Here is a 21783-nt window from a genome sequence, read left to right as displayed (position 1 = left end):
CAAAAACACATCAGAAACTGTGATATTAGGTAAGCAGTAGGAATGATCAATGGTCCAGCACTGGATTTTTATCAGGACCTGTTTTGTTTAGCAGGGGAGAAACAGCCATATTTTCTAAATACTTGCCTTTGCCTTCCCCTGTCCTCTTTTGTGTAAAGATCAACTACAGAAATAGCACAAATTGCAGGAGCTGGTCATCAGCTATTTAAATTAAAGAGCAATCATTGGCAGGACCTTGTTTTGGAGTAGAACTGGACTATCTATGGATGGTTGATGACGTTCTCCTCAGCCATTTTCCCTACCCATACTGCCGAAATGCTGATCTTTTGTGCCTTAAATTATAGTATTTCAGTATTGTGCCTACATATTATAGTATTTAAATCATCACTTTATATATATCTAGAAGCAACTTATACTGTTGATCAGCATCTGGATCAGATCCTGGATCTTTGAGTGAGGCAAATGACAAGGGACCTTGATAGCTCTCCCTTAATAGCTGTCATGAAACAGGGCTTTTCCACCTACCAAATATCCCTTTTCACCTCTTGCCATCTCAGCCCCATATGGACAGAGTGTTAGCATGCGCTATTTTCAGTAACACCCTTCCCACTGGAGTTTGGAAGTGTAGGAGGGAAAGAGCAAGCATGAGAGAGAAATGTGGATTCCAAAGCATGATGGTGACAGTCTGCAATGTCATACTGAAGAGACATCTGGAGGTGGTGGGCTTTTTGTCTTCTGAATGCTCCACTGTGAGCTGATAACTGAACCTCTATCTGAACACAATACAAGGCAAATGGTAAAGCCAAGAAGTGACAGCTCAGTCCAGTCTTGGTGCTCAGATTTTTCATTTTCTATTCAAATCACCATTTACAAGCTTCCTGAGCAACAATTCCATATTGCAAAATTGTATTCAATGTCCTCCCTTTCATTTGGGTTGGCAGAATAAAGGTCATGAGTGAGTCTGTCAGAGTGAGTACCACTTATTTTGCTCACTCTGACAAATAAAGAGCTAATCTGATGCTGTAGGCTCTGTCACCTCTATCAAATCTCATTTTGTCTTCAGTTTGTTGGCAGTTTTGAATGGTTGCTTTTCAAAATGTTCTGTCTTGAATAAGTGAATTTGGAGCTTTACATCTTTTACTGAGATGTTGACATACAGCTTAGAGTATGGACTAATGATTGAACCTTTTTTTTTGCGTATATCATGTTTTGCACTGGACTGGTTTGGGGAGGGCTTTTCACATATGCACTTATTTAAACATATTCAGTTCAATGTGAGTTGTGCGGTCTTAAAATAGACTGTAGGTTTTTTTTTTCTTTTTTTCTTTTTTCTTTTTTTCTTGGCAATGCAAAGAATGTGAGATTAGAAAAGTCAGCTTTAACTTTAGTGTTGCAATAGAGTTCCTTTTAACTTGTCTCTGTCCTGTGAGTACCCTGTCACCTTAATTTCTGTTTAGAGTAAGACAGGTTTGTAGCACTCTTCTCAGTAATTCATCTCTGAAATAATGTTGACTTGGGGCCTGGTGTCTATTTTGAAGTATAATAGTGTCATTTACTGTTAAAAGTGGCATCAAGAGATTCTTTCTTTTGACACATTTGCAGTATCTCCATAGAACTAAATATTCTTCTACCAGTTATAAGATTGGGCCCTGATCCTGCTAGCAATTTCTGCAACTGAAATATTTTAAACCTGAGGTCTTTTGGTCTATGAATTTTATAGGAAAAGGGATATTTATAGCAGCTTGTGGCTTATAATACCTTATACAACTTGCTTATTTGAGAAATTGAACTTTTCACTTTCTTTGGCTTTTTTTGGTTTCTCTATCTCCAGATTGTTATCTTGTTTTTTAACATTTTATAACCCTGATGTTTCATTTTTTGTGACTGATACTTTCTTGATCAAGTTAACAACAGTGTCATCCTCAAATCACAATGTTACCAGTCATATTTCCATTGCAAATGTGATTACAGCTCTTTTCTCTAAATCAGCATATCACCTAAGTCAAATAAGGACTGATAGCTTTATGAGAATATTTCAATTTGATAAACTAATTCATATTTCATCTGAAATTTTCCAGATTTAATCTGGACTCTGCTCTATCCCCCAAAGAAAGTTCCTATGCTTTAATGAGCAGGCGAAGCCAATGAGATTACTCATGTTCAGTGGCTTTTTGAGATGTTCATCAAGGAAAACCTGCATGGGAAATATCACCAAAAATACTGCATTTTCACCCTTATCCATATCACACATAGCTATTTCCAATGTTAAAATACATCAAAAACACAACAGGAAACTAAAACACAAGAGGAAACTATTACTGGTCCTCTGAGCTGACAGTTTGTGACTGAGTTTATTGCAAGAACATTATTCTATTTCTGAGCATCTTTGTTGTAATTACCAACATTCAGAATCAGAAGTGTCATGCTTCACAAAACCAGGCATTCTCTGTCATTTCATGTCTCTCTTAGAACGGATATAAAATCTGTGTTTTAGTTATCAAGGTTTCTGTCATATTATGAGAGCTGTTTTTTTTAGGTTTCCTTGTTGATTGTTGCCCTGAACTAAAGAGGCATTTTTTTCTTGTAAGTCTCCCCCTCCTTCAAGGATTTCCTAAGATACACAAGGATTTTATTTATTTTTTTTCCTGTCTTACTTTCCACCTCCTGCTCTAATGTGCCAGAGAAACATAACAGTTTTTCCATAGACAACATTATCTATCTTCTTTTTATGAAAAGGGAAGGAAATAATGCAGGTGCTTTAGAAGCCTATGTTACTTTTAACAGAAATAATTTTAAAAGAGTTTTACTTCATTTTTATATCTGTTTCTGCCTCTGTAGAGATAGGTCCTATCTTTTCTAGTGTCATATGCAGGTAGGAGACAATAACCCCTTAACTTCTCCTCTCTCTTCAGTGTTGGGTGTTTATCACATCTTCTAGCCTTCTCGAACTTTGCTTTTGTCTTTCTGTTTATCCAGTCCTTTCTAGTTTATCTTATTCATCTTAAATTTGAATTTGATGACAACATGGCCGCCATTAGTTTCCCTATTCCTTCCCTCCACTCCTTTTTTAACTATTCAGGCTATAATAATTTGAACTGTAAGTGTCTTCTCCTAGTCTGTAATGGAAATCCACTCTTGAATGTTCATTGTTGGCACTGTATGATGACAAGAACATTAATGTGTGAATATATACAGACATATGAACCACAGGGAAATAATTCAGACTTTTTATAACAAGATACATCTCTGATCATTAAAAAATTTCTTACACCTATTCCAATCTGTATTTATTTCAGACCATCCTAATTCTCATTTATACTATGTATATCTCACTGCATTCTATCACTGTGAACATAAATTATTTTCAGGTACCAATTTCTGCATTGCCATTGTTGCACAACAATATAAATTGCTCAACTATGCTTCCAGCACAGGCTGAAGTGAGTATAGTGTAAATGGCAAGCATAGCCATTTATTTTTCTTTATAGCCAAGCTGGCTCACTCATCCTTAGTTTAAGCTATAGTTCAAGCTGTGAAACAGTTGTTATCACACTCATCATTTTTATTATATAGGAAATGGACCCTTTGGTTAATTGGATTTGGAAAATTTGCTGAGCATTCAGGTGAACCTCCATGAATCCTAGCAATATTGTGATACTGCACAAATCTCTGTCAGCTGTCCACTTTCTAACTAAACCTTCATTTTCCTGGAGGTTTGAGTCCAGAACTGAGAAAAACTACATAAAGTCTCTTTGGATGCAATTACTGTAATATATTTTACAGAGGTTGATGAGATTCTTTGGATTCTGTCACCAATAAAAGTTCACAAAATATATAGCAAGATTGATTTACTTTTCAAATTACTATTCTGCTTCCTTTCCTTAATAGTCTGTATGTGTGAGAAGGCACTTGTAAATGTCTTAAGCTGGACTTCTAAAAATCAGTTTTCACCATTCTTATTCAAGATGCACCAACCTCACCATGTGTTTCTGAATGTGTTTCTTTGCCCATGGGAAAAAAATGGGGGGGGAGGGTGGGGAGGGGGAGGGAGGGAAGGGAAGACTTGATACTTTCAGTTAAATTTGGTGGGTCTTGGGTGAAGACTTTAGGGAAACGCACCATACAAAACATCAGACAGACAAAAATCTTTCTTTCCCTCTCTCTCAGAATAATGAAAAATAGTCTTAGCAAACAATAAAAGCCTTCTATGACTTTCCCAACTATCCTCACTTCAGGAAACTGGTGAAAAGAAGCTGTAGTCTTCTAATGAGGGAAACAAAACCAGAAGCATAAGTAAATTAAATTGTTCTCTTCATTTTAACCTGCCTAATCAGTAGTATATGACTGAGATCTATATCCTATAAAAATGACATCCTCCACAATACAACAGGGATAGTTTAAGCTACCTTAAATCACTCAAACTGCAATACATCTGAAATGTTAATTAAGCAAGTTTTTTTATCCTCACCTCTGCTCTGCTGGCTTTAGTGAAAGCTTGTCTGCCAGGGAAAACTCTCTACAGGTACCGCCAATTCTGTTTGAAGTTGGTGATCTGGGTTTGGCTCATAACATTCACAGTAGATTTACCTGAAAGATCAATAAAAGAGTGTTCAAAGCAAGATTGGCTTCATAGAGCCTAGGATTTTATTAATTTATATAAACTTCCTAAAACTTTTGCTATAAAGAAAAAAAAGGAAAAGCTTGAAAATATTCACATTGTACAGCAGGGTAATGAAAATGATATAGCAAAGTTCTGGAATTAGTTTCTCTTCACACATACAGAAAGAATCCCTCAAAACAGTATACATATAAGAATAACAAGATGCTACAAACATTGATGAGATTTTCAAACATAACTGGAAATTTCAGATGTCTCAAGCTGTAACAGGTCCTCATTTTAGGGCATTGTAAGCGCCCCATCTTGGCAGCACCTCTTTAAAGTGTCTCATAGAAAGCACCCCAAAATATCCTTAACTGTATGCTTCCCTGGAAAATTTGGGAAGTCCTTGGTTGAGAACTGTGTCTTCTGTCATTGATGTCATGAGATAGATCTTTCTAACAGAATAAATCTAAAAGCAATTCTCATTCCATATTTTAAAATGAATGAGATAGTATCCATCAATGTTGCACATGCTGATTTCCTTTTTTTTTTTTTTTTTTTTTTTTCCTCATGGTGTATAGTTTAGTACAATATAAAACCAGAATTTAAAAACCAATCAAGCAACCAGCAAGACTTTGATCTTTAAAATGCTGGAATTATCTTTAATCAGAGGAGATTTATAAGTAGTAGTTGAATTAAAGGTGGAATTACTGTTTGGCTTTGTTCATTTAAGTTTCTCTGGTCTTCCCGCTAACCAAAAAAAAAAAAAAAAAAAGTCTCAAATATCCTGTATTCCTTGAGAGGGATTTGTAATAGGCAGTCTTCAACTTCAGAATTGGGTTAATCTTCCAGAGCTTTAGTGCCAGCACTTTGTAAGTAGATCTGTGAGCTTGGAGACCCTTATCAGTGAGAGTATTTGAAACTCTGGGAATGTATGCTCCCAAGCCCACAGTGAACTGCCTCAAAAAGCAAAAAACAGTAAGTCCAGATGGAGAATTCTTTGTTTTTGTGTTCCTAGGGAAAAGCAGATTGTTTTCTTTTGAAATCCTGCTCCTTTACATTTATTTATTTCTTCTCACACACTTAATGATTCTAATAATGGAAGAGCGGTTGGTGTTGTTTTATTTATTTATTTTTTTAATTAGAATAAATGGAAAAATACATCAAAATTCTCAAAATGGGTTAAAAGCTTAATAGAAAATGATACTTCTTTTACAGATCTTACTGAGCAATATGAAAGTTGTGACAGAGAGCTTAGCAGTTTTAGTATGATCCAGCAGAGGAAAAGGTGTGTGCCAAAGCCCATAGACTTATGTCCCCTGATTCTCCAGTTACAGCAGAGCACCCTTTCACTTTCTTTCTCTTGCTATACTGTTCAGGTATGTCTCACACATAAATATATATGTATATATTAGACAGGCTCAACTCAGTTTCTGTCAGAAGAAAGTTACTTTTCCCTGCAATTCAAGAAATCCTTATTTCTTGAGTGGCCAGCTTCACTATCAAACCATTAAAGGGTGAGTTTTAGTAATGATAAATTCATACTTAAAAGCATGTTCAGAAACACTTTGATGCCCTTTGTCAGATATTAAAACAAAAAAAAATTCTTACCCTCCATACTAGAAATGCAATATAGTTTTGTGGTGGTTTTACCGTGCTAGGCAGTTGAACACCACAACCGCTCTCTCACTCCCCCTCCTCAGATGAGGAGGGGAAGAAGTAAAGGAAAGAACAACTCACGGGTTGAGATAAGGATGATTTAATTAAAAAGGGGAAATATATATATATATATATAATTAAGGAAATATTATTATTAATTAAACAATTCAACTAAAGGGAAAAAAGGGAAAGGGGAAAAGGGAGGGGGGAAAAAGGGAATAACTAAACAAAACAAGTAAAGGCTATGTGGAAGTGCAGAGGAAAGAAATTACTCTCTACTTCCCACAAATGAGCGATGCTTGACCACGTCCTTGAAGCAGGGCCTCAACGCACGTAGCCGGTGTTCGGGAGGAGGACAGACGTTTCGCAACGAGAGCCCACCCCTCCCCTCTTCTTCCTTTTTCCACCTTTTATTGCTGAGTGTGACATCATATGGTATGGAATATCCCTTTGGTTGGTTTAGGTCAGCTGCCCTGCTGATGTTTCTTTCTCACTTTTTGCCCACCCCCTAGGAGGGTCAGAGAGAGTCCTGATGCTGTGCCAGCACTTCTCAGCAGCAGACACAACACTGGTGTGATACCACTGCTGTTCTAGCTACAAGTGCAGAGCGCAGCACTGTATGGGCTGCTGCAGGGAAAGTTAACATCCCAGCCAGACCCAGTACAAGTTTAAGAAAATGTCCCCAGAAAATCCAAAATGATGGGGTGACACATGAATAGAGCCTTACTGACCCTGTTCCTTCCCAAGATCTCTTCTTCATGAAAAAACCAACAGACAGAACCTTCTTCATTCCCCACAGCATCATCAGTTTAATGTTTTTTTGTTATCATGCTTGCTGGCATTGTTCATACAACACTGGAAAGTCCTCTAGTCTTTGAGTTCAAAACTACCAGAAAAAGAGTTAGAAGTCATGTTTTTATTGGTACTACCATGACACAAAAGACCAATATAGACAAAGTGAAGTTGTCTGCTTGTCTGAGTAGAAAGAAAACTGTCTTCTATGCACTTCAGTGTCATTGTAGATACTGCATGATGTGACCTTCATCCCATTCAGTCCCAAAGGCAAAAAAGTAAGTATGGGTTATGCAAAGGAGGACTGCTTTAAAGAAGTTTTCAGGGAACAGAACAAAACACAAACACTGGTCTATAGAAGGAAAGGTGAGATGTGAAGAAGAGAGCTTTTAGTGAGGAGGTGTTATTTTTCTTTTCAGTTTTTGTTCCTTTTTCCTTTTTTGAGTTTCTAAAGAATGTAGCAGATGTTTGTTCATTTTCCAACCCCTATGAACCAAGCTCTGTTGAACCTAGTCGACTGAGCCTTTTGTTAACTGAACCTTGCTGGATTAATCCTGCTTTACTTAGCACAGGCTGTCTCGGTACTTTTACTCTTTAGATGGTTATGGCTGTAATTCTTCATGGGGCTTTACTGCACCATAACAGGATATAATAAAACCTTCTCATATACAATTAAAAACAAAAGAAAAAGAGAGAGAGAGAGAGAAAGAAAGGGAAGAAAAAAAAAAAAAAAAAGAGAAGAAATTCAAAGAATAATAATTAAAAAACACTCATCTGTGAATAAAAGTTTTTGTAAGAAGCATAGCATTACATTCTGCCTGACTGTTCCTTCTGACAGTGCAACACTGGAAAAATAACTATTCCCATTGCCCCTTTGCAAGGAAAGGTCTAGCTGAGGCACAGTGAAGAGCAGTTTAACATTTCTTGTTTTTCCTTTTATTTGTGGGTAACTGGGATTGCTGCTCTTGTAGCTGCAAAGTAGGGCAAAGTAACCCACAGATGCAATTTCCACAAAGAGAGACCCAGTAAGAACACTCTTAAAAGATATCCAAAAAGAAGGGATAGCTAAAGGTCCCTTAAGAAAACACAAAACCACATTATGACTGAGTTCTGATAAAAGTGTAAGTCACTCAAATTCCTACTGCTGCACAAGAAAAGAAACAAAATCACTGTGAGTTCCCCATGCCTGCTCCTTGGGATAAGCAGAAATCTTTATAACTTATCTAAATACATTATTTGACTCTTAATGTACCCATTCATATTAAAACACTGAGAGATAGGTCTGAGAATAGAAGGAAGGCAGTGTAGGAACAGGAATATAAGGACGGAAGAATGGCATTTTTCAATTCATTGTTTTTGGGGATAGGAAAAGGAAACAGGCTGCAGGAAACTTTTATCAACCATGTGATGTGTCAAACTATATGAAAGGACATATCCTCTGCACTGAATTTTATGTACAGTCTAGAATAAGAGTTGATGCCACAGTACATCTCTAATTCTTCTGCCATGATGTTGGCATGTATATGACATATATTACAATGAGTTGCCTAAAGAAAGGAGGAAGAAAAAATACATATGCCTCTTCTAAAATTTTGAAAAATAACAGTGTAATGAAGAAGGTATCTGTGGATTAGAATGTATTTCAAGAATCTAGTATCTGGTTATGTCCGGATACATCTAGTATCCTCTATCTCTGTCATGCCTTTTCTGTATATAGCTTAGATGAGATTCGTGTTTCTACAGTGACTTCCCCAGTTCTGTATACTAGAAATATAAGCAGCTCTTTCTGAACCAATCCTTACACTCAGTTCTTTCTTCTCAAGCCCTATTCATCTACTATCCTCCACCAGGAAAGACAAAGAAAGAGGCTTGAGTATCATCCTGTGATCAACCTGATTTGTTTAAATGCTTCCAGCCATGGGTTTGGTCCTTGTTAGCTAGTACACACACAATATAGGGGTTAACACAATATAGGAACCATTTCCAAGTGACAGGTGGGATGCAGCCACTCTACTTTCAGGGGAAAAAGTATATAAGCATATGGATGCAAGCTGTCTCCTCCCAGCTGGTCTCCAGGAAAGAGAACAAGCCCTGGTCAGTCTTTGGGAACACACAGGAGAGAATTCTAGCAGCAAACAACTTGTGGAGCAGATGTGGTCTCTTAGCATTTAACTCATTGTTACAGTTTCTAATTATGTGTTTACAATTACAGCTATGTGTGCTCCTACTTGACTATATTCTTTTCTTAAAATTAAAAGAGATGACTCATTTTACATAGAAAATATTCAAAGGGGAATTTTCGGATGCTTTCTAATCTGTGATTATGTTTCTGTGACTGCATCTCTGTCTTCTTAACTGTGTTTAACTTCTTTTTTAACTTCTTTTCCCAATTTTCACACTTTTGTTAGATCTATCCAGACTTGTATAGCTCTTCCTGTGCAACAAAATAGTTGACATAGGTAAAACAGCTATGCATAATTTATGGGTTTTCTGTTTAATAAATAAGGTGTCTGTCATATAGGGGAAAAGATTTTCAGTTGTTAAGCAGGCTGGATGAGTTAGAACTGTATTTTTTAGCTTCAGTGAAGAAGAATATAAAAGGTAAATCTCATATGCTTGATAAGTCATAATTTCTTTGAAAAGTAAATTCTGGTTGAAATATCCTTTAAAAAAAATAAAAATCTGCTGTACCTAAAAGTTTCAGAATTGACAGACTTGATCCACCATTCATTTCACAGAAGCAAAAAATGTCGGTAGAAGGAAAAAAAATAATGAAAGTTTTCCTGCTGTCAATGAGACAGAGGTGACTGTAAACAATAAGATGCCTTATAGCTATTCTCAAACAGGAATCAAAGCTGTAATTAAATATAAAACACTGTCGATGATAGGCCCTTTAATGTAACATATCTCAGTTGCTTTTCCTCTCTCTATCAAATATATCCTCTTAGACAAAAGCTGAGTGACTGAAAAGAACAAGAGAAGAAAGACTTGCACTGAAGACATTTCTTGCTCTTATGACAAACTATAGTTTCAGTTGCAAATATTCTTGACTAGAAGTTGGAGCAGAGAAAATTGTGTAAGTTTGGTGGCATCCATCCTACTAAATTGTGTTGTGTGATGTAGGGTTGTGGATTGAGCTGAATTCTAGGAAAAGGAAGTTCCAAGCAGCCTTCACAACTGGTTCTCTTCATCTGCTGGGCTGACTTCTCCAGTACAAAGTAGGTGAGGAATTAGAGAAGGCACTTGTGCAAAACTGTATCTTCACATTTCCAAGTTGTTTCATAACACAAATGAATGGATTCTAGGTGGATGGCAGTATTATCCTAAAACTGCAGGTCCAGATAACATTGCTTCATGAATACACACCAAGTTCACACACACAAAAGAGAACAAAGTAAAGGGAGGACTGGGAGTCAGAGGCAACTCTTGCGCAACACCTACCTGAGCTAATCAAAAGGATCCACAACTTTTGCACATGCCTTGATCAGCTGTGCAATGCCTCAAGCCAGAATCCAGCCTATATATGTAAACAAAGAGGGAGCCCTGAGCAAGTACGAGGAAATAGGACAGAGTATTTGGTATGAAGACCTACAGTTCTTAAATGGTGTCAGATAATTCTCTTCCTGCAGAATTTTCTACTTGCAAATCAAAAGAGAGTCCTCCAGAATCTGAGTCACTACCCTGCTGTAAGGCTAATGTTATAAGATCATTCAAAACCTACAATGATGAGGTAAGCATAGATATACAGACAAAAGATAACTCATCCATCAATCAGAGGGCAGAATGGCAGTTAAAACTGAGAAATCTTTATACAAAATAAAAACAACCTTTCATTTAAATTGCAAAAGGAAAAGGGGTCAGAAGGAAAAACAACAACAACAACAACAACAACAACACTTTTCCTAGTTAATTCAGAAAGGCTCTACTTCAGAATATGGCCCTGGATAAACTCCTTTTAACTGAGAAGATATTTGCCAACTACTTCTACTTTCAAGAACAGTAGATATAACGAAGCTTGGTTTCTTATGGCTTGAAGTGACAAGTTGGGACTTTCTGAGGTCCAATAGTGCAAGCACCATGATTTTCCCACTGGTGGGCTATGTAGTTCCTCTTCCCTTCAGACTCTAACATACACAATAAGTTTGAACTGCAGCCATCTCTAGATGCAATCAAAAAAAGGAAAAAAAAAAAAAAAAAAGAGAGAGAATTTTTTCCTTTGCTGAGCAAGCCAGTAACGTTTCTGGTAATTTGATGTCATTGAAAGAGTTGTCAATCTCTCAAATTATGTTGACCATGACAAATATGTTAGCAAGTCATTAGGGACAAACTGATAAACATGAAAGCATGCACATACACACACCCTCAGATGAACTGCATAAGCCACAGATTCTTATTAGAACCAGGCTTACAATATGAGGCGAGTAAAAGTCCAGAAACTGCTTTAGGGGGAAAATAACAGCACACAGATGTCTTGTTTCTTTGCATCCTGGGGCAGGAAACACCCCTGAGGGGCTGTGGTCTGTGAAAGACCCATGATGGAGCAGAAGAAAATGAATAAGAAGCAAAGAGCTGGACTGCACTGCCCATATGACTCCAACCTCTTGTGCTATCCACTACATCACCAGAAAAATTGGGATGGACTAACTGTAGCCCATTTTCCTTAGTCACCATTGTTGCTAAACAAAACAGGGACTTAGAGTGATTCTACATAGCTGCTTCTCATCCATCCTGTTTTTTTATTGCTGGCATATTCTCTGGCATAGTTGGGATCTGTAGCAAGAATAAAACTTTTAGACAGAGAGTAAGCCTGACTTGGGGACAGCACACACATCCCACTCCTTATGGGACATGTGGACCAAAATGTTTCAGTTTGGCTTCTGTCTTTACCTGATACTACAATATATAACAGCATGCTTTGCAACTCCAAAGACCACTGCATGACTGTATGTTGAACACAAGAACTATTTCTTAGGTTCATGCCAACAAAACACCATGGTGTCTTGCCTAAACTTCAGGTTCTCTTCCACAGGGAAGAGGTTTTATAGATCTGAGTTGTACCTGGCAGCTCAAGCTGAAGTCTTCAATATTCTAATGCAATTCAAAAGCCACAATTTACCTTTGTTTAGACAACAAATATGAGCCTTAATTTACTATAATAACAAGAGGTTTGACTCCGAGTGCACTTTCAGACAGCTAAGTTTGAAGTTAAGTCCATTTAGATTTGTTAAACCTTAGATTAACAGTCTCCTGGGGCCATTTATAAGTCTAGCAACTTATTTTAATTTTATATTGGTAATAATAATATCTGGCATAGTGCTTTGCTTACTAAATTCCCTCTACAGATCTATGCTCTAACTTTTTTAATTCTACATTTCTTTCTTCTTCTTCTGAAAACTACAGGACTGACTCGAACAACAGTCAAGGACTCCAGATTCCTCAATGACCCTTCAATCTCCAAGCTTCACAGGAAAAAATCAACTGCTTCAGCTAACAAAAAAGCTGTTACACAGTCAGAATCTACCTGATAATATTTTCTCCCTACACAAATGCACCAGTCACCTTCTTTCTAACTAATTACCATCCCAGTAGACTTGTAGCAATGTGTTTTGAAAAGTTCTCAACAACAACTTTTTTTCCTCTGAAGTAGCATAAAACATGCACATTGCACTCTGTTTTGATTGATTGATGAACCTCACTGCAGTGTACAGAATAATGTGCTAAATGTTACATATGCCCTTAGTGGGCAATTTCAGGAAATTTATTAAAATGTGGTTCTTTTAAAAGGTTTGGTTATGTAAGTCAAAGAGACACTTAACAGACCCAATGCTGATTAGTGTGGGTGACCACAGTATACTCGAGTCTTTGATATTTCTTGGCTTTTTCTTGGTTTCCCGGAGGCCCTTTGGACAAAGAAGGCAAGATGGCTGAGACACCCTTGGCCTTCTGGGAAACTCGGTGACATTTAAAGGCTGCTGGGGCCCATTCTGCTGATATCTAAACTAATTAAAATCAAATCATAATTGTAGAAGCTTGTTCACCAGAATTCTAATAAGCCTCGGAGCAGTACATGCTGCATACTGCTGTGCTAAAGGCTGTCTCAGCTATGTGAGAAGGGCTTTACTATACAAAGAATTGTTCCCAGAATTTTTTCTCAATCTCACAACCAACTTCTTATATAAAAAATGTCACTTCAAATGTAGGATGAAGACTTGCTCCAACATGTCTTTTTCCATATACACTGAACACATTTTGCTGTATCATGTAATAGGATATTTGTCAGGGGTTGGCAGACTTATTTATATCAGTTCTGTCATTATTAAGAATAAGTGTGATACCCTGCATTGAACCTCACGTAACCCCAAAACTATTTCTGAAATTATAGTCGACACCCAAGGAAACAGAGTAGTTGAGAAGTTGGAATACCTACCAAACAGCCATGAATTAGGTTCCTTTTTTCTTGTTTCACAACCTGTGTAGTGTGGACATTTATTTCAAAATTATAGGATTTAAAGGCAGTGTATAGTCATATAAACCTATAATTCAAATAATGGATGCAGATAATTTCCTCCCAGTTCAAATCTAGATCCCTAGAAATAGTAGAAAGAAAGGTGTTCAAAGGTAATCAGAAGAAGAGAAAGTTTTCCTGGTGATAACTCCTCAACAGGGAAAAAAAATGACTGAGGAAGGATGTGGCAAACATTCATAGCATGGAGAAAGTAACAGAGAATGTTACTTCATTTTTATAACAAATGAAGATGGACATACAAGGAGATTACCAGTCAGAAAGTTTAAAACAAATAAATACTATCTCTTTCACATTTCACAGTTAAACTGGGGAACTCACTGCCATAGGCTCTTGTAAGCATGTTCAAAGAGGAATGAAGTAAATTAACAATACTTCAGATGAAATCCTGAGTTCAAAAAGCCTCGACACCAATAACGGTTGGAGGCTTCAAGAATGTGTTGTGGGAAGGATCACTCTTATATTCTCTTTCTTATATTCCTCTGTAAGCATCTCCTATTGGACACTGCTGAGGACTAGTATGTGGACATTTTCTCTGATGTGAGACATGCATTTACTTTCTTAAGAAATCAGTGACACATTGGGACATTTAAATCCTATTTATTTCAACAGAATAACTAAATATAACAAATATTTAACTCTCTAAATTCTTTGGGTGAAAAACAAATCAAATTACAAGAAGAAATAAAATTTTAAACACACTCCAGAGTATGCAAATATTGCAGAGCAAGATTAATGAATGCTGAAGATCTTACAAAGTAAAAATTTCAGCACTCATTACACACTTGTTGAAGGCAATGAGAACTTAATTATAGACTTCACTAGACTCTGAGGAAGGTTTGCAATGAAGCTTTGTTTAAAAATCCCTTAGTTCCATCAAAATTGTTTTCTGTTTCACAAATGTCCATCTCAGACAGTGAGAGAGCTTTTGAGGGTAAGTGTCACAATTAAAGGAAGTTAACCCAGTTGGAAATCTGTTCTCACATAACTATTGGGAAGATGGTGATTTGGTAAGACACAGAGCAGGAGGGGATAGGTTTCATATATTCCATCAATTTTCAAACACAGCAAGGGCTCAATATGCAAGCAATGTCTTCACTCACTTCGAAGCTGAAGATCATCGATAATTTGTTAGCACAGCCCAGTGCAGTATTATAAATGACAGGGGCATTGGGCTGAGCTGAATGAACATTATGTGTCTGCTGATGAAGTATATGTCTGTCGACTCAAGTGTGAGTCTGACAGGTCTTTTTTTTTTTTTTTTTTTTTTAACATCTGTGTGTTCAGTGTCACTGTGACTGCACACTGAAATACCTGTGTCAGATCAATAAGACACTCTTAACAGCTAAGAAGTGCTAAGCTAAGAATGTAACAAATATGAAAGGGTATAGGAAAAAGCTTATTAATATTTAGTATTATTAATATTTAGTAAATTTAATCTGTTTCTCACTAGCCAAAACATGCACATCCAGCCCTTTTGAGGAGACAGCATTGAAGATTCACTAAGTTGAGATGAGGTTTTCTACACTATATGTACCATGAATATTCTCTGTGGGCTAAATCTTATTCCATAATTTTGAAGCCAACCTTTGAGATCTGGGAGATCATTAAAGGGTTTGTGTATGTTTTCTTCATTCTGTTTTTCCAGATAGACCAAACGTAGTCACTTTATAGATTGGAATTTTATTTAAATAATATGAATTTGCTAACATTACATTTTGAATTTATATTTGTTAAGACTGCATTTTAATTTAATTCCATGTATCCTCATTAAGAAACTCTTTGCTCCCTCAGGCATTTTTTTCAGGCTAACTTTTAATTTACCTATTGGTACTCAAAGCTGTAAAAGTTAAAGCTTATTTGAATTTTTATTCAGAAATCTGCTAGATTTTTCCCCTTTGTAGAACCGCAGGCATTCAGGGGCATGATTACTTTTGCTGGAGATATTCTATTTTCCCTGTATAATTTGATAAATATTGAATTGAACAACATATTTATAATGTTTTGTAGACAAAGTCTTAATCTCCAAAAAATTACATATTTGTTACAATAGTATTTTATTTTGCATTACTATTAACAGAATCTCTGTCTAATCAGCTGTCTGAAATCCTTTCACTGTAACATGTAAATGTGAGATACACATTAAAATTACCAGCAAGGGGCCCCAAAGGAGTTATATTTTACTTGTATCTATTGTTTCTGACTTCTAAGTATTACACACATAACTTTAGGATGACAACTGATTGATGAAAGTCTGACAAAAGAGAGAAAGTCATTGACAAGGAGTTGTTTTAAAGTATGATGTGATTTTTTTGGATATAAAAAATGGCAGAATTTGCATCAAATGCAAAAGTCCTTGTAATTTTATTACGGTACACTCAAATAATAACTTCTTCTTGTGCCATATGCAATACCTACCAAGTTTAGGAATAGTCATTTGACTGAAAGAATGGGAAAGACAGACAAATCTGGGAGAAGTAATGAAAGCACCCAGCACTGGTTAAGATTGCAAAGCAAGTTAATTGTGTCCTGGGACATGGATCTAACTTTCATGTCTTCTCACATAGTACCCTCACCACCGACTCTTTGTTTTTCTTTAGCTGCAGTGGTTGTTACTTCAACTGAGTCCTGTGGATATGCTGTCTTCAGGCAAGTTGGGACATATATATGTCAATGTGCAGTAATAGTGGGTGAGCTATCATTCTTTGGTTTTCATCCTTTCCTTCCTCCTCCATTGCCAACATTTCCCCACATACATTCCAGTTCAGGCCATTGTGCATTTTGCTAGAGAAACAAAATTGTTGATCCTTGGTTTGATATAATCCTTCATTCCCAGAACTTGCATAGACAACAGGCACTGACTGCTGTCAAACTAAGTTACTGTTTAGAAATATTTCTCTAGATCAGCATTTTTTGTTTTGAAAAACTGGGTGCTACCTTCAGCAAAAAAATAAATAAACCTTCTAAAGTAGGTCAGGAATCAGAACCAAAAAAGCTGCTCAAGGCAGACTCAGATCTGTAGGTATTTGCAACTTTAACTCACTGGTGCTGAGAGAACTGGCGGAGGTGCTGGCCAAGCCGCTTTCCATCATTTATTGGCAGTCCTGGCTATCGGGGGAGGTCCCACTTGACTGGTAGCTAGCAAACGTGACGCCCATCTACAAGAAGGGCTGGAGGGTAGACCAGGGGAACTATAGGCCTGTTAGTTTAACATCAGTGCCAGGGAAGCTCATGGAGCAGATTATCTTGGGTGTCATCATGCGGCAGTTGCAGGGCAAGCAGGCCATCAGGCCTAGTCAGCATGGGTTTACAAAGGGCAGGTCCTGCCTGACGAACCTGATCTTCTATGACAAGGTGACACGCTTAGTGGATGAGGGAAAGGCTGTGGACGTGGTCTACCTTGACTTCAATAAGGCATTTGACACCGTCCCCCACAGCATTCTCCTCAGGAAACTGGCTGCTCATGGCTTGGACTGGAGTACACTTCGTTGGGTGAGAAGCTGGCTGGATGGCTGGGCCCAAAGAGTTGTGGTGAATGGAGTCAAATCCAGTTGGAGGCCGGTCACTAGTGGAGTCCCCCAGGGCTCGGTACTGGGACCAGTCCTCTTTAACATCTTCATTGATGATCTGGAAGAGGGGATCGAGTGCACCCTCAGTAAGTTTGCAGATAACACCAAGTTAGGTGCGTGTGTTAATCTGCTCGAGGGTAGGAAGGCTCTGCAGGAGGATCTGGAGAGGCTGGACCAATGGGCTGAGGCCAACTGCATGAAGTTCAACAAGGCCAAGTGCCGGGTTCTGCACCTGGGGCACAACAACCCCAAACAGAGCTACAGGCTGGGAGATGTGTGGTTAGAAAGCTGCCAGGCAGAGAAGGACCTGGGAGTGATGGTTGACAGTTGGCTGAATATGAGCCAGCAGTGTGCTCAGGTGGCCAAGAAGGCCAGCAGCATCCAGGCTTGCATAAGAAACAGCGTGGCCAGCAGGTCCAGGGAAGTGATTGTCCCCCTGTATTAGGCTCTGGTGAGGCCGCACCTCGAGTACTGAGTTCAGTTTTGGGCCCCCCACTACAAGAAGGACATGGAGGTGCTCAAGCAAGTCCAGAGAAGGGCAACGAAGCTGGTGAAGGGTCTGGAGAACAAGTCTTACGAGGAGCGGCTGAGGGAGCTGGGACTGTTTAACCTGGAGAAGAGGAGGCTCAGGGGTGACCTTATTGCACTCTACAGGTACCTGAAGGGAGGCTGTAGCGAGGTGGGGGTTGGTCTGTTCTCCCATGTGCCTGGTGACAGGACGAGGGGGAATGGGCTAAAGTTGTTCCAGGGGAGGTTTAGGTCAGATGTTAGGAAGAGCTTCTTTACTGAAAGGGTTGTGAGGCATTGGAATAGGCTGCCCAAGGAAGTGGTTGAGTCACCATCCCTGGAGGTCTTTAAAAGGCGTTTAGATGTAGAGCTTAGGGATATTGTTTAGTGGATGACTTGTTAGTGTTAGGTCAGAGGTTGGACTCGGTGATCTTGGAGGTCTCTTCCAACCTAGACTATTCTGTGATTCTGTGATTCTGTTGTTCAACGTACAATAAAGCACCTATAAAGCACCTGTACACCTATAAAGGTGTACAGCACAAACAAGTAACCAGTAAAAGATGCTTATATTATAGGTGGCTGCATATGTCTTAGTTATTTCTGCTTGTTGACATCTAAATAAAAATGCATAGAATAATAGTTAAATATGGGTAGATATAAAGTAAACAAACATAACATGATCTGGAAATTGCATAATTTATATACCTAACACATGCAATCAAGGAGCAGAAGCAGATCCAAACAAATGTCCCTATCTGATATGGAAGCCTCATAGCATTAAATCTAAGGTGACTAACAAATTCCTTCAGCCAATCTGTATGCTGAAGCATCTGTAAGCATTTGCTCCTATTGGACAAGACTGGCAGCTCACATATCCAGAATAATAACTTCTATTAGAAGTACTGGACCTCTAATAGAAAATTTACACTGACTAGTGCTAGACAAGGTACCTGAGATCTTTTTCAGTGTTGCCAAAATACTGTCCACAATGCCCAAGCTGAAGATGAGACCTTATGGGCTACCAGTGGGAACCTAATGGGGGACATCTTCATTCATTCTATTTGTGTACGCAATTATTATTTTTTTTCCTTTGCAAAATTCTGACTCTGAAGACACTGAGTTGAAAAATGAAAAGAGAACATGATCTTTGACTTTAAATGTTCATGCTTATGAATCTAGACTTTCCAAATGAAGACCAGATGCATAAGGACAACTGACTTCACATTGTATCCCAGACCACTCTAGAATAAAAACTAGGTTCTCTGTCAGAGTTAAAAGTTCGTTTTGCTACAGGCAGTTGCACATCTCTTTGAATGAGCCAGTGTATAGGGACAAGATAGGTACATATCATACTTTGAGCCACCTCATTCAGATACAGATATTCCAGCTCAAATTGGATAAGGAAGGAAACAGAAGTTGGGTTAAATGCTTCTCATTAACTTCTTTTGAATGGCTGCTCTTGTTTAAACATTCAAGACATGACGTAAATTTAAAGGTAAATTTCAAAAACACAAGGCTGCTTTTATGAGTGGAAAATAATTTTCATGCAAAACATTCCTCCCTCCCTCCCTCCCTCCCTCCCTCCCTCCCTCCCATCCTTCCTTCCTTCCTTCCTTCCTTCCTTCCTTCCTGCATTCCTTCCTGCATTCCTTCCTGCATTCCTGCATTCCTGCATTCCTGCATTCCTTCCTTCCTGCATTCCTTCCTTCCTGCATTCCTTCCTGCATTCCTTCCTTCCTTCCTTCCTGCATTCCTTCCTTCCTTCCTTCCTTCCTGCATTCCTTCCTTCCTGCATTCCTTCCTTCCTGCATTCCTTCCTTCCTTCCTGCATTCCTTCCTTCCTTCTTCCCTCCCTCCCTCCCTCTCTTCCTGCCTTCCTTCCTGCCTTCTTGCCTTCCTGCATTCCTTCCCTCCTGCCTTCCTTCCTTCCTTTCTTCTCTCCTGCCTGCCTGCCTGCCTGCCTGCCTTCTTGTCTTCCTTCCAGAAAAGGGCCACAAAAATGACCAGAAGACTGGAACACCTCTCCTATGAAGAAGAGCTGAGAGAGCTAGGGCTGTTCAGACTGAAGCAGAGAAGGTTCTGGGGTGACATTTTTGCAGCTTTTCAGTACTTAAAGGGAGCTTATAAAAAAGATGGATGACAACTTTTTATTATTATTATTTTTTTATTATTATTATTATTTTTTTCTCAGACAGACAAAGATAGAACAAGAGGGAATGGTTTTAAACTAAAATAGGGGAGATTTAGATTATAGATTAGGAGGAAATTCTTCACTCGGAGGGTGGTGAAGCACTGGAACAGGTTGCCCAGATATGGATGCCCCATCTTGCCTATGTCAAGACCAGATTGGACGAGGCTCTGGGCAATGTGATCTAATGGGTGGCATCCCCGCTTTTGGGGCAAGGAGGTTATAACTATATGATCTTTAAGGTCCCTTCCACCTTGAGCCATTTTATGATTCTATGATTCCTTCCTTCCCTCCCTCCTGAAACAGAAAAGGAGGTTGTAGCAAGATGGGGATCAGGCCCTTCTCCCAAGCACCGAGTGATAAGACAAGGGGAAATGACTTCAAGTTACACCAGAGCAGGCTTAGGTTGGGCAGTAGGAAAACATTCATTTACCAAAAGGGTTATGTAACACTGGAACAGGAAGTGGTTGAGTCACCTTCCTTGGAGGTCTTCAAGAAATGCATAGATGTGGACTTGTCAGTACCAGGTTAAAGGTTTGACTAGATGATCTTAGAGGTCTTTTCCAGCCTGAATTATTCTGTGATTCAATAATTCCATGAAGTAATTCTGTCCTGATTTACACCATATTAGGAATAATGGTCCTGTTTAACAGGAAAAAATATTCAAACTCTAGCTCTGCAGTTTCTGCCGTGTTGAATAATGTCACTCTTTTATGTGGCAAATTTGCTTGTACCCACACGAATTTGGCAGCGCTATGATTTTTCCAATCATATATAATTACTTAAACCAGAATTGTTGAATCAGAGTATAGAAGTTATCTACAAAGCTCAAATTATCCCTTTGGAACATGCTTTTTGATATTTTAAGTTTCCTGATGTAAATATTTTTGGATCTCTCTTATTACAGAGGAGTTGTAAGAACTGCAATTAGTATTACCAAAAGGTCTTATGAATTTAATTGACTTTCACAGATGAATCTTGAGCAGAAAAAATTAGTGTTTGGAAAAAGCAATCATACATTTCAGGTCATTGTTTCCAAAAGCAAACTTCCAGAAATTTTGCTTGAGAATGACTTTGTTTTACACAAAATAATGCTTAACATTTTGATTTTGATACAGTGCATTTTTACAGTACCAAGTAACAAAAATATCTGTGTTTGTTAGAGGAGGAAAATACAACTAATTTTCCCTCCCTACTATCATGACTGAAAAATTGATGAGAATAAACTTTCTTACAAAGTTTCAATATCTTTCTGTATATAATCAGGCTAGAAACTTGCAGCATTAACTTGTGCCCTTTAGGGGTATTATCAACATCAGCAATTGTGAAAACATAATAATAAGCAAGAAAAGTAAGTTTCCAGGCATTTTTTTTTTTTTTCCTGGAACTGAAAAACAAATCTGAGCTAAGTGTCACAGTATGAGGTTATGCTCTACCTTGGTGTTGCATTCCCCTTCAGATTGTTGCAATCTCTTTGCTTTTAACTTTCCCCAAATCTACCTTCCTACCTTGCCCTTTTCTGTCATTACTATGCTTCCCCTTGCAGTCACTTTAAAGGCCAATATATGCAAACCTGTATACTGAAAAAAATAAATAAATATTCAGTAAACACTGAATACTTGTATCGTGATTTAACCTTTGAATTATAACCTTTTGGTAATTTTAGTCTTAAAAATTACCAAGACACATTTTGATATCATGGCCTAATACCTGCCATAGGCAAGGAAGCAGCTGGTATAATATAAATGCATGACTACAAGTTGCTGACTCTTCCTACTGCCAGATTTGCTTTGCCACACTGAGAACAATGTTAGTAAAGGAACCAGCAGGCTGGACAAAGAAAAGAGTTTTTGTTCAAACCTCCCACTGACACTGAGTTTCACAGGTAATAAGCAGGACTGGCCTAAGGCCAAAAATAAACTTTTTATCTGGCTCTCTAAACAAG

Source organism: Oxyura jamaicensis, chromosome 3, assembly GCF_011077185.1.
Source record: "Oxyura jamaicensis isolate SHBP4307 breed ruddy duck chromosome 3, BPBGC_Ojam_1.0, whole genome shotgun sequence".
Lineage (NCBI taxonomy): Eukaryota > Metazoa > Chordata > Aves > Anseriformes > Anatidae > Oxyura > Oxyura jamaicensis.
The sequence above is the reverse complement of the archived record's forward strand: the minus strand, read 5'-3'. Positions refer to the sequence as shown.